Source organism: Canis lupus, chromosome 21 (genome assembly GCF_003254725.2).
Source record: "Canis lupus dingo isolate Sandy chromosome 21, ASM325472v2, whole genome shotgun sequence".
NCBI classification, from domain to species: Eukaryota; Metazoa; Chordata; class Mammalia; order Carnivora; family Canidae; genus Canis; species Canis lupus.
The window spans coordinates 35661858-35677238 of record NC_064263.1 but is presented as its reverse complement, the minus strand read 5'-3'; the positions used below and the strand labels follow the sequence as shown (position 1 = coordinate 35677238).

At 53.7% G+C, this 15381-nt stretch overlaps 1 protein-coding gene and 1 long non-coding RNA gene across 17 annotated transcripts in view; one reads left to right on the top strand and one right to left on the bottom strand.

Moving 5' to 3' along the window:
- MICAL2 (microtubule associated monooxygenase, calponin and LIM domain containing 2) overlaps window positions 1-14778 on the bottom strand; it is a 222680-nt gene extending 207902 nt beyond the window's left edge. For 7 of the 12 annotated variants that reach the window (XM_025459499.3, XM_049099081.1, XM_049099082.1 and 4 more), the window contains exon 1: window positions 14624-14778. The gene's annotated coding sequence lies outside the window, so the exon portion shown is untranslated. The remainder of the gene's footprint in view (window positions 1-14623) is intronic. The other 5 variants (XM_025459510.3, XM_035704151.2, XM_049099087.1 and 2 more) reach the window with 2 other exon arrangements.
- On the top strand, window positions 863-10309 carry LOC112667645 (uncharacterized). Of its 5 annotated transcripts, none has more exons than XR_003141209.3 (4): window positions 893-1196; window positions 3683-4023; window positions 7545-7713; window positions 8189-10308. It is a non-coding gene; the product is annotated as an uncharacterized LOC112667645 (long non-coding RNA). The 5 variants fall into 5 exon arrangements; XR_004807947.2 differs by having other exon boundaries at window positions 7542-7713; XR_007404703.1 differs by having other exon boundaries at window positions 894-1196; window positions 3683-3882; window positions 8189-10309.
- Window positions 14779-15381: the final 603 nt, after the last annotated feature.

The following is a 15381-nucleotide window of genomic DNA, read 5'->3' as shown; positions in this document are numbered from 1 at the left end:
TTCAGAGCGTTCCAGTTACCTCAAATACCGAAATTCAACAGGGAGGGAAACACACACCATGGTGGGAGTTTTAGGGGAGTCATGGCAAAAAACCAACACTTGAGGCTCACGCGCACCTGTGGAGCACAAGCTCTTAGTAAACCATGATTACAAGTGGCAGCAAAGTCTCAAGTTACTTCTGAGCTTCAAAGAGAGAGTCCAGAGGGAGGCAGTTTACTCAGACCCTCTGTGTACCAGACTGTAGAAGAGGGTCCCCTCGCATCCCTCCTGCAAGGTCAGTGGGCTGTCACTAGCCCCTGACTCAACCAGGTGAGTCACACTCTTTCCACAGTTCACCAAGCAGGAGTCCCAGGTAGTCTGTGGCTGGGTTTTTTGTTTCTTTTCTTTTTTAATTTAGAGTAGAAAATACATTCAAAAGTCAAAACTCACAAAAGCACCCAGGAAATGTGTGCCTTCTACGGCATCTGCCCGGCCTGCCCCCACGCTGAACCAGGGAGCCGCTCTCACTAGTGGCTTGTGCTGCATCCCTGACAATGTTTATGTGTGTACACGCAGATCTAAATGTTTGTTCTTTTCTTTAGTGACTGATACACACCTCTCCGTGGCCAGCTTTTATCTCTTCAAGGAACAGACTTGGGATGGGAGACAGAGGATCTCTACATAACAACAACAAAAAAGCATGAAACAAAGGAAAATGTTCTGGAGAACACAGGTGTGTGCTCAGAGAAGAACGAAGCCATAATGGGAAGGTCCCTGGCGGGGGGGAGGGGGGGGGGCATGGGGGTCAGCTGCTGATGGGATCTCAGCCCAGCCAGGGAAGAGCTCAGGTGGGGCAGGTGGGGGGTGTGGGGGGTGAGTGGGAGACACCACAGCCAAGGGCTGAAACCCCACTGGCTGAAATCTCCTGGCTGGCCTCACCTTCCAGAACAGGGAGGAAGTATCCATAGAAACAGGACTAACCTGATTCCCACAACAACGGCAGAATGGGTTAGTGACCAGGAGGCGGAGGAACTGTGGAGGAAAAGCAATCATTTCCTCCGAAATTTGTTGGGAGACCAAGAAGGGGAAGTTGGCGCCAGAGACTCTCACCGACTTCAAATGGCTGGGAGCACGGAAGGACCAGAGATTGAGGAAGTCCATGATTCAGACTCTGAAAAGCAGTTCCAGTTCCACCAGGGAGTGAGGGCGGAGGAGTGGTGAGGAGGAGGGAAGGGGAGGAAGGGAGATGAGGAGGAGGAGGAGGGTGGGGCGAGGAGCCTTTTGGGGTGCAGGCCGCTCACCATAGACTGGGAACAGTCTGGGGACACGCTGGCGAGACTCCAACTCCCCCTCTTCCCCGAACTGTGAAACCTTGAGCAAATCACTTAACCCCTCTGTGCCTTCATTTCCTCATTGGTAAGTGGGGCAAATGACAACATCTACCTCAGGGGCTTGGCACAAGAATTAAACGAGTTTATGTTTACAAAGCCCTGATACCGGCGCTTGGCACACAGACAACTACTATGTAACATGGTGCAGAGCAGGAACCATGTGGTTGCACCGGGGGGCCCTTGACAAGGCCAGTTGTTGTTTTTGTTTTTTTTTTTTAAGGCCAGTTGTTTAAAAACCCCATCACTGAAAGTGTCCCATCACTGGAAGAAGGACGCATAACCAAGAAAGCCCTAAGACAGTAATGCAAGGCCTGTCCCCGTGTCAACCACAGGATGCAAGCAGAGGATGCAAGCACGGCAGAGGGCAGAGGGCAGGAAGATCTGGGGAGGTCTTCTTGACCCAAGGGGTCCAGAGCCACAGAGGGGTCCTGGGAAGTCGGACCTCGGTTCCACTCCAGGTGCATAGGGGCCCCTCTCTAAAAGAGCCATCTTTAGGGATCCCTGGGTGGCGCAGCGGTTTGGCGCCTGCCTTTGGCCCAGGGCGCGATCCTGGAGACCCGGGATCGAATCCCACATCGGGCTCCCGGTGCATGGAGGCTGCTTCTCCCTCTGCCTGTGTCTCTGCCTCTCTCTCTCTCTGTGACTATCATGAATAAATAAATAAAATTTAAAAAAAATAAAAATAAAAGAGCCATCTTTAGACTGACAAAGATCCAACACCAAAATGAGAAAGGGAGCTGGGATGGGGGACAAGCTTGGTTTTTAAAATACATATATTTGGATATTTTCAGTGACTGTAAGTCCCTTGGCCCAGAGCATTGGGAACTCTTGCAGATGAGACCGCCGAACTCCTGCTGCATCTCTGCGGGGCAGCCCGGGGACACCCGAAAGTGGTCTCGGGGCACTCTGGGAACTGCCAACATGTGCTGTCAACCAGAGTCCACTTCGTTCTGTGAGGGGATACTTGGTGGCAGATGGAAGATTGCAATAGCCATGGCATATCCAGATTCAAGAAGACATCTGGTCGGAAGTCAGAAAAGCAAATGGACAGTGACTCAGGAAAGGAGCAGCCTAGACAGCCATTCCCAAAACAAGTTGATGGAAGATTTCATGTTGCCTGAGGGGAAGGCTCTAGTAGCCTGCCAGGGGGCTCTCTCCTGATAAGCATTTTATCAGCAACTCAGGTGATGCTATGGAAGGAGTTCAATTAATTAACATATAATGTATTATTGGTTTCAGAGGTAGAGTTCAGTGATCCATCTGTGGTGATAACACCCCAAGCTCATCATGTCAGGTACCCTCCTTACTGCCCATCACCCAGTTACCCCCATCCCACACCACCTCCCTACCCGCCTCCCCTCCAGCAAAGATATGGAAGGCGTACTTAAAAGAGGATCCTGAAAGAGCTCAATGGAACATGGTTGCACCGAATTTAACAAAGTTGAAATTTAACAGAAATGGTTGTTCTGAATCAGATGGGAGCAAAATAGGAGGCTCCGCATTGAAGTTCTAAAGCCACACGCGTTTAGGACAGAGAAGATGCAGCTTAGCAATACCACGTGTTAAAAAGATCTGGTCAGCAGTAAACGTCAGTGAGTCAAGGGTGTGATGTAGCTGCCAGAAAAGCTGCTGAGATCTTGGGCTGCATTAAGAGGAGTAGAATGGCCTAAACTAAGGAGGTGAATACCACGAAAACCACATATGGTCTGGGCGCTGCCCTCAGGGTAGGAGAAAAATATGAACAAACGGGAGTTTGCTCAGAGGAGAACCACAGAGAAGGTAAAAAGAACTGAACTCACATCACAGATTAATCTGGAAGACTTAAGAGAGAACAAGAGGGCTCCCTTTTGTTCTACTACTAATCTTTACTAATCTGCCTCTTGTTTACTAGTATCATGTTTTACTAATGAGAAGATGCGTATTTTTTCAATCATAAAATCTCTGAAAGCAGAATGTAACTTCTAGCCCCTTAACATCTAAGTAAGATGAAGAAAAGCATCACCGCTTTACCAAAATACAATAATGCGTCAGAAGAGCCACAAAGATGGCTGAGTCAAAAAGTGACTTGGAAGAGTCACGTTCTGAAACTACAGATGGTTTAGAAAAGGCTTATCCAATTTGTCTTCATTTTTCCGTACATACAAGTGTTATGGGATACAAACTTCTATCCAAAGTCTAAAAGGGAAAAAAAATAAAAATTTAAATTAAAAAAAAAAAAGTCTAAAAGGGTTCTTTCAGGAAATATACAACTTTTCGGTGATCACAAAGTCTTGTTCCACAATTTAACTGGAAGCACTTTTTCTTTCCTGAAGGTACACGAAATAGTGGTACACCTTCCGATGGGTGGTATCGCAGACTGGATTCAAAAACTGTATCTGAGGAGCTGACGTGTGGAGGGAAAGAGGAGACTCGTTCCCTATGGCTTCCAAGAAGGAAGACTGGGACCAAATGCCAGAAGCTATCGGGAGCCATCAGGGAGGTGACAGAGAGGAGCTGCCCAAAGATGGAACAGGTCAGCTCTGATGTGCAAGCCCAGGCTGGGCCACCACGTGGGGAAATCTAACACCAACGGGAACAGCCCTGTGGCTCCAAGGTCTGATGGAGGAGATCTCACCACAAAGGGAAAGGTGCTTCATCTTTCTTCATCGCACACGTAGGTGCTTTGATGGAGCCATTCTCTTAAAAAGTCACTCCTTAAAGGTAGTTCACACTCAGGGAACAGTACTGACTGGGAGGCCAGAAGCAAAGAGGAGCCCCGTCCATGTCGATGCTCTCAGACTCCTGTGGGCCAATTCGGGGATGGGCTGGAAGAGGATGGGCCTCCTCTACACCCGCCGCGTACCAGGCACCACCATAGGTGTGCCACGTACGTTGCCCCATTTAATCCTCACAGCTGCCCTGAGAGGTGGATATTATCACTCCTATCTAACAGGAGAAACTTGAAGCTCAGTGAAAGCAAATGGCTGGCCAAACAAAGGTCTTACAACTCTGAAAACCATGGGCAGTGTGACAACGTGGGTCAGATAAAGGAAACTCCAGAAGTCTCAGTTGCAGAAGGAATAAACTGAACAATTAACTGATCAATCAATGAACCAATGTGGTCTCATTTTGGTAGCACCGATACTAGAAAAAAGAAAGATGAAAGCTGGTTCGGTGCCCTACACGCCCCGCCCCACCCCACCCCACCCCACCCCCGACAATAGCTCCCATGGGCGCTGAACTCATGTCATTTGCTGCCTGTAGGAGCAATTTATTTATTCCATCACATACATCGAGGGTGTTTCTGAGGCCTATATGGCAGAGAACAGGTGCTGGCAACCCTGCTCAAATGTCAAAGCCTTAGGGGCACCAGGTTGCCATGCCTCCCACCTGCCAGGTTAACACTGGAACTGGCGGCAGCTGAGCTCAGCTTCTGTCCTCTCCCCACGGCCAGGTGTCCAGAGGGCTGGGGTTGGGGGGAAAGGCTGGGGAGTCAGCCCAGCCCCTGCATGTTCCAGCTGCCTGGAGACATAAGTTATGCCCCACATGCATGCCCACGTGTCTCCACGGGGGACATAAACCCAAAGTGTGCAGCACCCACCTGAAGGGGATATTCAGGTGCTTGTGAGACCCCAAGGAAGGGAGAATCAGTCCCTTCAGAGGCTGGCCCACAATGCTCTGCGAACACCTGACACCTGCAGAAACCCCCCCTACGCAGCCCCTAGCACTCAGGGCTGGCCGGATTCCAGCCTTCCACAGCTTCCACAGCGCCCCCTAGGCAGCCCCCATGTTTCTACCATGTGGCATCCTGAATGTGCCTTCACTTTTCCACATTTTTTGGTGCTAAACCTCTGGCCATCTCTGCCTTTGGAAATTCTATTTTTCCAAGACCCACCTCAACCACCAAGGGCCACCTCCTCTAGGAAACCCTCCCTGATTCCACCATGAGGCTCTCCAAAACACATTCAACACTCTGCGTTGATATATGGGTAGCTTGTCCATGCACCTCCGCACATTAGGCTGGGGCTCTGCTCCTGTCATTCATCGCAGCATCCCCAGCACAGCAGCTACACACTGAGCTCAAGAGCCTTGGCCATGTTGCTCCATGCCCTGCCTGACGGCACCTTATTTACAGTCCTGATTCCCTCCTGCACCTCTTCCAGATGACTCATCCCCTTAGGTTCAGCCTCAGCTGACAGCTAATCAGAGATAAACTAATCTGTCAACCTATCCTTCGCCATTAAATTCTGTATTTTTTATAAGGGCCTGCTGAAAACAAAGGTGAGAATTTCACCTCCAAGGCTCTGGAGGAGATATTTTTGATGACAAAGGATCTTGCACCAAGCAATTGAGCAAGCCAGTGCTACAAGTGTACACATCCTAAATTCGAAGAATGCCAGAGCTGTGAGAAAGGGGTGGGGCTCTGTCCTCAAAAGTGATGGCCAAGTGCAATTAAAGCTGCCCAAGACAAACCACAAGATCACGGCTTAGCAGAAATGGTGGAGGGAGAAGAGACTTGACTCCCATCTGGCTGCATGACCTTGAGCAAGGAACCACGGCTCCCTGGCTTCTGCTCAGTACCAACAGACCCCTGAGCCTTGGGTTCCCCATAAGCAAAAACCACTGTGGCAGGAGTGAGAGCTGGATGATCTCAGAGGGCCCTTCCAGTCTGACATCCCAAAGTCCTGTGACTCATGGCCTCCATCTCTCTCCCTCCCTCCCGGGAGGTCAGTATCATTTGAGCCTACCCTAGTTCCTCTCCCGACTCACCTTGAACCCCACCCGGGTCTGAAGGGAAAGGCAATGTTAAAGATCTCCCAGCGGGTCAGCAGGCAGCCGGGGGAGGAGGGGGAAAGGGTGCACCACCACAGGTGAAAGGAAGGGTCAGAACTGGAGGCAGGTGTTGGTATCTATGGACACAGAAATGCTCCTCATTCACGCTGCCATCTGTCCCAGCCTGGAAAAAGACAGCTGGTCGCCTTTGCTTTCCTGACCTACCTTTTTTTTTTTTTTTTTTTTTTTTTTTTTTTTTTTTTTTAACTTTTATTTATTTATGATAGTCATACAGAGAGAGAGACAGAGACAGAGGCAGAGGGAGAAGCAGGCTCCATGCACCGGGAGCCCGACGTGGGACTCGATCCCGGGTCTCCAGGATCGCGCCCTGGGCCAAAGGCAGGCGCTAAACCGCTGCGCCACCCAGGGATCCCCTGACCTACCTTTTTAAGAGATTACAACTGCTTGCCAAATTTAAGTGCTGCTCTAAAAGCAGGACATATAAGGTCTCTCAGCCTGGATCGGAAGGTTTCAGAGCGGGTAAAGAGCAGGAGCGATGCAGAATAAAGCTTGGAGGCAATCTAGGCCGCTCTGTGCAGCCATGCCAATTAAACATCTTTAAAAATAGCCTCTCTCTTCTCTCGTGCTGAAGATAAAGATGAAGTTTCAGCAATAACCAGACATCTGCTAGGAGCTTCTGAAGAGATCACAACATAAACACTCCGGAGAGCAGCCATAAACAGCCCAGAGCCCTCCCCAGGCGGCCAGCAGCGTCCTGCTCACCAGCGTGGGTGGGGAGGGACACAGAAGGAGGGGGTGCTGTGGACAGGCTGGGCTCCCCAGGGTGGGAGGAGGTGGGGAGGAGCTCGACTGGACAGAAAATGGAGAACTGGCTGCCTTCTGCAGGGAAATAAGAGCTCAGGAACCCACCAAGAGAATTTCCAGGAAGGAATTCAGATGATTCCAGGCCAGTGTCATTTGTTCTGAAAATGGGTCACTCCTTAAAAGTGGAAGATATTTCTGAGTGCCTATCTATGCAGGGTGCTTCACAAACAACTATTTTAATTCCATATCTACATCAACCCCTTGAGATAGATGTAATGACCTCCTTTATATAGACTAAAATACTAGTGTTCATGGACTTGCCCGAGGCCACATGGCTGGGATTTGAACCCAGGTCTGTCTTAGTGGGACTGCCTGTTTGTGCCTATATCACCTATATCCAGAACAGGCCCCTGAGGTGTATTCTCAACGCCCAGGCTCTCTGCACCCACAAATCTAACACATGGAAATTCTGCATGGGGAGAGGTGGCAAAGTAGGGGGGGAGGGGCAATACTCAAGCTTTGGCTAATTCAAGTAACCACCGAGCCTCGGGAGCCCTGTGGGCCTTGCCACTCCTCATCCTGGTTGCTTCCCAGCAGGTCCAAAGAGGAGCCAAGGGGGAGATGGGTGCAAATCGAGGCCTGGATTCTGCTGCCAGGATCCACGGGAGACTAGTGACAGCAGATGCCACTGAGGAAGAAAAGGGAGAGCTGGAGGACGGGAAGAAGAGAGACTTTTCATTGGATGACCTTTGTCCTAAGTGAATGAGTAGGTTGCCACCGTCTGTGCATGGGGGGGGGGGGCACCCTGCATCCCTGTGCATGTGTGTCTCTGTGTGGGTGGGTGAGTCATTTTTTAAGAGAGTCCATGATGTCAGGTACAAGATAACAGACACGCCCAGGCTAGAGATGGAAACCTGGAGCGAGCAGGAGTGCTGGGCCCTTGGCTGCCACAAACCTAGAATCCAGAACAAGCCTGAGACCTCATCCAGAGCCTCCTCCTTCCTACCCAACAGTCCTGTCTGGCAGCTCCAGGCAGGCAGCTGAGCAGCTATCCTGGCATGGACCCCATGGTCCCCAAGGCCTTGACCATTTGCACATGCCGCACAGGACGTTCCCTGAGAAAAGAGATGGACCTAGTCGTCTCTCTGAAGTCTAGAAGGAGGCCTCCCCCATGGCCCTGTCTATTCCTCTCTTCTGTTTTCCCTTTCATCTGCGATCAGATCCCTACCTCCTTCCTGCAGGGGTCTCCTCACCTCACCTTTGCATCAAGCTGTGCAGAAAGCCTGCTCTCCTAATACAGGAGCCACCACCTGCGCTCTGACTTCACAGCAGCCACGACCTCGGCGTCCTAACCTCAGTACCCCCTCCTGCTCTTCCAGGATGAACTGTTACCTGACAGAGGGTTCAGTGGCTCTAGAAGGCCCCCCGGCAGGCCCTGGGCCTGCTCTGCTCCAGGCAGCAACTCTCCCAGGGACCAAAGGGTCTGAGCAGCTTTTTCCTGAAACCTCTCCATCCTCCCCCTACACTTCATCTCTTGGCCCCGGGTACAAGTGAAACCCTGAGATCCTGCAAATCTTCACTCGTTACAATCAGTACCCAGATAAGTAGCCCAGGCCAGCCATTCAGAGTCACCAGAGCAAAGCCCTGGTTTCCGCATCTGCTGCAGCACATTGATACGACAGGAGCAAGGCCAGGACAGGATGTTCTGAAACTCCCACTCCTGCCTCTGGCATGGCTGGGCTGGGCCACTGGACTGGGTGTGTCAGGAGCTCACAACCTTCTCTGGTGGCAGCTCGGAGATCCAAAGCCACCGTCCAGCTCCTTGCAACCCTCCTCTTGCTGCCAGCAGAAAGGATATCTGCTCGGGACATCCCTCTAGGCGGGGGCGGGGCTGGGGGGGACCTGAGCCCCAAAGCAGCAGGAAACAAATCCCTCCTCCAAGAGACCGCCTTTACCTGTGTATTCCCCAAAGAGAAATCTGACCAGGCCTAGGAAGGAATGCAAATGCAGCCAGGGATGGGGGGGGGCCACCCCTCTGCTGTGAGGTGGGGATTCGGGGTGGGGTGCAGGCACGGAAATTACCCTGACCCTCAGGGGAGAGAACCACTACTGCAAATAAAGAACTCACCACAAGCCCAACCTTAAAAACACCAGCACCGTCCACACACACAATTCCCTGCCAGCCACCAGGGCGACAGGCCACATTTTCCTAGGATGATCTACGATAGTATTTAGGTGTGTGAAGGGTACAGAGCAATTGCATTTAAGAAACGATACCAGCCCTGCCCTTCATATGGGGCACAGCAATGGACCCTTTCTCAGCAGCTAACAGAGAAGGGAAGGGTCTCAAAAATCAGATTTCACCATGATCTGGCCTTGCAGTGAAAGTCTGTTTGTGACCAGAGGGCCCCACGTCCCCTATCATCCCTGCCAGCCCTGAGTTTGTGAGACCAGATGATCAGTGCTTTTAGAAAGGAGGAGACTTATCAGTGCAGACCAGTCATGTTTTCTACCTCTGGAGAAGATGCAGGGAGGAAACAGAAATGGTGGAGGGAGCGGTCAGGGCCCCCTGCCCCCCAAAGTGAGCTGAGCGGGGTGTTTGGCTATCAGGCACTTTCCCAAGAGGACAAGACAGGCCATCCCGGCCTGAAGCTTCGCCCTGCCGACCTTGCCTTAATGACCATGTCATTCTGTGTTCCTCTGAGAGCTCAACCTCTCCTGAGTAAAAAAAATCAAAATCAAGAGCCTACCATTAGAATGATTTCATTCTCAGGAAGGAAAGGGGAAAGGGAGGAGGTAAAATAGGAGAGAGGATGAGGCTGCATGGGTTCCATTGCTTCCTATCTCTGAAGTCCCAGCTTTCTTTATTCTCTAATTTGTGGAAACTCAGGTAAGTTCTATAGGATAATTCATAAAACAAATAAATAAAACAAGCAAATATCAAGATCCCAATGGCTCTGTGACCTTGTTCACATACACAGCCACACAAAATCCATGTATAATTTTGTATGACCATCCACATTGAAGAAAATTCTCTTTTTAAGAGGGAAAAAAACCAATTCTTGGATTTTCCATTAGAAAAAAAAAAGTTTTTCTTGTGAACATTTTGGGAAAATACTCAAAAGATGACAAAAGATAAAGGAAAAAGAATCAACTGTAGCACTGCCATCAAAAAAGAAGGATTTATGGCAGCCCGGGTGGCTCAGCAGTTTAGCGCTGCCTTCAGCCCAGGGCATGATCCTAGAGACCCCGGATCGAGTCCCACATCGGGCTCCCTGCATGGAGCCTGCTTCTCCCTCTGCCTGAGTCTCTGCCTCTCTCTTCACGCTCTCTGTCTCTGTCTCTCTCTCTCTCTCTCTGTGTCTCTCGTGGATAAATAAATGAAATCTTTTTTTTTTTAAAGAAGGACTTAAAAATTCTGTTATATTTCTAACTAGTGGAAAAGACTATATGGGGGGGTACAAGACAAAACAAACAACGACAAAAACAAAAGGAAGACAAAACAATTGTTCATTCTGAGGGCTGTTTGCACAGGGGGGAGGGTCCTCCTCGGTGGGCCAGACCTTATGGCGATTTGACAGGGAATCCAGCAGGAGTGAGGCAGACCTCTTCCTTCCCTCCCGAGCTGCCAGTCTCCTTCATCAGGATGCCCACAAAGGTGCCAGAGGTGACACTATCCCTTCACCACAAATTCGGACAAGATACTGAAAGGTCATAAGTGTTTGTGGTCTGTCCCAACTGGCCAGCTGCTGACAAATAGGGATTTGAGAAAGGCTCCACAGGTGGCCAGGTGTGGGGCAGGTCCGAGGAGGCGTGTGAAGGCCCAGGGAAGGGCGGCAGCCCAGACAGAGGTGTGCAGAGTTCTCCGTGCAGCCCTCGTGCCAAGCGTCTGGGTCAGAACGTGGTGATGCCTGTGGCCGAGTAAGGAGGGATTCCAAGCTCTAGCAGAAATGACCTCAGTCCCCGTCTGCCCCACAGATGATGGGGAGGGCGTTGGGGGCGGGGGGGGGGGGGAGACCAGCTGCTGACTGGGGCACAAAGGCAGCCATCTGGGCTCCCCACCGCAAACTAGAGCAGTGCAGTGAGCACAGCAAATAGTTCTCCCATTATTTCACGATGTTTACAGACTGACGCTTGCTGAGGAAACCTCCACACGCGAGCAAGTCATCTTTTTTTTAGACCTCTTATCTAAACACAGTCACGGGCAGTCACACAAACCCAGGACAGGGTCCATTCACTCAAAATGCATTGCCTGAGTGGCGGCGACACCACTGGACAGATGCTCTGCAAGCCTCCGCCCCATCCCAGATGCCACACGGGGATCCAGCTCGCCACAGCAGTGGATTCCAGCCTCCTCGAGGGGTGTGCTGGCCAGTGGGGGAGCTAGCTGGGCACTTAAGCCAGAGGGTCATGGCTGGTTAAAAAAGTGGAGGCGAAGCCGCTCCAGACTAAAACAGGCATAAAAGGACTAGCTACCAAATGCAGCATGCACACTTGGATCCTGATTCGAACAAACCAACTACGAAGGTCCTTTCTGAGACAATCAGGGAACTCTGTATATGGTCAGATGAGACCGAAGAACTACTGTTAACTTCATTACATGCAAGAATGGTAATCGGTTATGAAAAAAAAAAAAAAAACATTCTTTTACAAATAGATATATACTGGATTAGCTAGGGGCAAAAATGACATGATTATCAGAGATTTGCTTTAAAATACTTCACAAAGGAGAGGAGGGGAGAAAAAGAGAGAGATGAAGCCAGCCCGGCACAGTCTTGATGACTGTTGAACTAGATAATGAGTATGTGGGGCTCACTAGACGATTCTATTTTTGTGTTTGAAGACGTCCATGGATAGGTTAAAACAGGACTGCAGTACATCGTGGTGGACGGCTTAATGAAGACTGGTACAAAAGGCTAAGGGAATAAGGGAATACGGAGCAAAGAGCGAGGAGGATCTGTAGGAACCAGGAAAGAAATCTGTTAAGTTTTGCGAGTGTCCTAAAAGCCATTTCACAGTAGGGTGGGAAGCCATGGTCATAAAGAATTACTACAGAAGTCAGGGAATAGTGAGTGCAGCAGAGGAGCTGCAAGCACCAACCCTCCAGAGTACAGAGCACAGCCCACGGGCTTTTTCTGCTTTCTTTCTGCTTCCTTCAATACTTAACTCACCTCATAAATCTCATTCATACAGACTGAGACCAGGATCCTAGCTTAGTTACTCGCTGGCGATGTGAAAGACGGGGAGAGGAGGGAGTTTTAACCTTCCCCCAGTCTCAGTCTCCTCATCTGTAAAATGGGGACAACCCAGCTACTTCTTTGAAGGGCTAATGTGGGGGAACCTAGTGATATAAACGATGAAAAGTCCCAGCATGATAAACAGTATTCCCTTCCCTGGCTCTTAAAACAATAGACTTGTAGCCCTGGCAGGGCTTCTAAGGTGAGCAACGTTCAGCCCAAATCTTATTGCACCCATACCCTACCCCTCCCGCCAGAATCAAGGCTCTGCACCAAGAAGGCAGGATCTCTACCCTTCAAAGGCAGGAAGTGAAAGGGGCAGGTCCATGGTTGACAGGCACACCCAGATGAGGGTAAGGACATGGGCCGAGAGAAGAGACACGCCCCAATTAGAGGCAGAGGAGGATTCCTCAGCTGTTCCTCCTCTCCTTGCAGCTCCTGGGAATGGGCCTCCAATGAACAAGCTAAAACCAGCCTTAGTCCATAAGATGCTGTTTACTGAAGGACAACTGGTTGGTATCGGGCTAATCATGATTTTCTCTGAGAAGAGAGGGATGAGCAGAAAGCCTGAGCTCCGGGACTTGCAGGAAGGAGGCATGGAGGAGAGTGATGTCGTTTTCTATGAAGTCATGCTCAAACTGAAGATCTCAACCACCTTACAACCATAACTAACACACCTCAACAACTGTCGCCCCGAAACAAAACAAACAAAACTAGAATCGGATCTTAGGTAGAGATTATTTAATAGTCTTTCTAGACCATCCCAGGAGCCAGCTTTCAGAGGTAAGACCAAGTCAACCAATGGGCACAGGCAGGCTTCCTCCCCACCGCCACCCCCCAGACAGCACCCAGACACCAGCAGATCGACCCCTTCCCATTACAGCAGGACCTAACAGCATTACCAGCCTTTCATCCCTGACCGGAGGACAGGGCGAGCGAGTGGTCTGCGGGTTCAACAACCTGGGCTAACCGGGCTCAGTTCCAGTGCTTTGCTAAAGCAGCAGCCTCTGAATCCTAAGAATCTTTTCAAAGTCCAGGAGGCTCCAATCAGCACAGTAGAGCCACGATCCTGGGGGCACGGCGCTCTCTACAGCCACGGGGCAGCAGTAAGAACCCCGGATTTAGTTCTGGCCGAGCCCAGTCCAAATCCGAGCTCAGCCACTTCCTGGGTGACCTTGGCCACTTACCCTACCTGGGGGTCTGTTTCCCCACTTCTGAGACGAGGAGGGCAAACCTGAGTTTTTGGAGAGTAACCGTGAAATCCGCTGCTGCGGTGCCACAGGGCAGGACCTGTGGGTGGGTAGGCAGGTAATAAATCTGTCTTCTGTCCGCAGGTGAGTTCTTACTCCTCAGAACATCCGTTGCGGCTGCCCTGGGCACTCGAGGCCCACTTGTTGGGCTCGCCCTCTCCGGGTAGGGAAGGAGAACCAAGCTGACCCAGGAGCGAGGGCACCCAGGCACATAAACACCAGAGGGCCAACCCACTCCGGCTTTCTTTCCGGAGGACCTGCCCACGGGGGGGCCAGTTAGTGACTTCACCCTCCACAGAAACCACAGACGACTAGGGGCAGGAAGCCAGGCTGACAGCCAGAGGGTCCGCACGCTGCCGTAGGGTCCTGCGAGGTCGGAGGGGCTCCAGATACAAGCTCTTTGGGCCTGAAAACCCAGAACCCGGGTTACGGAATTAACGCTGTGCAAAGCGGCGCGCGTTCGCTCTGGTTTCCACACGCCTCCTCCCCATCCAGCAAGGGCGATTCCCGGCTCTGCCCCAGGCTGGCCTAGGATGGAGTTAACCCCGCTCGCTCCGGCCTGGAAGCCAGGTCAGCGGCCGGCGCCCGGGGCACGAGCCCCTTCCCCCAGGGCTGTGCGGGCGGCGGCGCGGCGGGCGATCGGGGCCTGGGGCGCGCCTGGCTGCTGGGGGCGCCCGGGCCACCTCGCGGCCCCCGGCCCCGGCCTCGGTCCCGGTCCCGGTCCCAGCCGCAGCCGCAGGCGGCCCGGCCACTGACATTTGGCCCCACTCAACTTCCTGTTGCTAAGGAGGGAGGGGAGCCGGGGCGGGGAGGGGAGCGCCCGAGAAGGCCGGGGCGGGGGGGGGGAGCCTGAACCCGCATCACCGGGAGGCAAAGTTCGGGGACGCCCTGCCCCGGGGCGCGGGCGGTCGCGCCCCCTCCGCGGTGCCGTTTGGGATTTGCTCGGCTCGGGATTGCGGGTTTGGGGCTGCGGCGGCGCCGGGGGCAGCTCGGGGGCGCGGGGCGGGCGCCGAGCGCGCCCTGAGCCCCTCCCGGAGACCTGCCGGGCAGCCCCGGGCTCCCTGGGCTCGGCCACCTGCCCGCGCGCGCCCCGGGGTTCGCGGGGAGAGATGCTGCGGCCGCACCTGCCGGCCCCGCCACGGTCCCCGGCCCGCCCCCTCCCGGGAGCCCCGCACCCCGGGCCCCTCACCGGGATCCGCGCCGGGGCCGAGCCCGGGTCAGCTGCGCCTCCGCCGAGGCCCGCGGACGCGCGGCCGGGACCCGCAGGCGGCCTGCGGCGCCGGGAGCTGGAGACGCGGCGGCGCAGGCTGGGCCCGGCGAGGAGCGCCCGCTCGGTGCGCCCCGGCCGCCCCCCCGGAGCCGCCCCCGGGGCCGCGGCCAATCGCAGCGCAGCCGGGGGCGCGGCCCGCCCCCGCCCGGGGCCCGCGGCCAATGGCGCTGCGGCGCGGAGCCCGCCCCCGGGCGCGCCCGCCCCGCCCCCAGGGGCCAGCTGTCACCGCGGCTGCCGGCGGGCGCACGTGGGCCGCGGCCGGGCGCGGGAGCCGGGCTCGGGGCGCTCGGGGCGCTCGGGGCGCTGGGGGCGTCCGGCTCGGCTCGGCCCGGCGGGGGCGGGAAGGGGGCGGGAAGGGGGCGCGTCACGGAGCTGCCGCATGAGAACCTGGCTGCTCCCGTCCCAGCATCCCAGCGTCGAGGGAGAGGCAGGGCCGCGCCTCGGCCCGGGCAGCTGGGAAGCAAGCCGCAGCTTCCCCTTTTGCAAGCGAGCGAGCAGCCTGGCCCGTCCTGGACCGACCGTGGACCTCCCTCCCCGCTGTGCCCCTCGACTCCCCTGGGCTTCAGCAGACGCCCCGTTAGCGGACAGGCTCTTCCGCTCCCCTGGACTGGCCTGCCTAGGATGCAGGTGGTGGCTCTCGTGTTTTGTCACCCTCACCGATAGTTTCACTCCTTTCC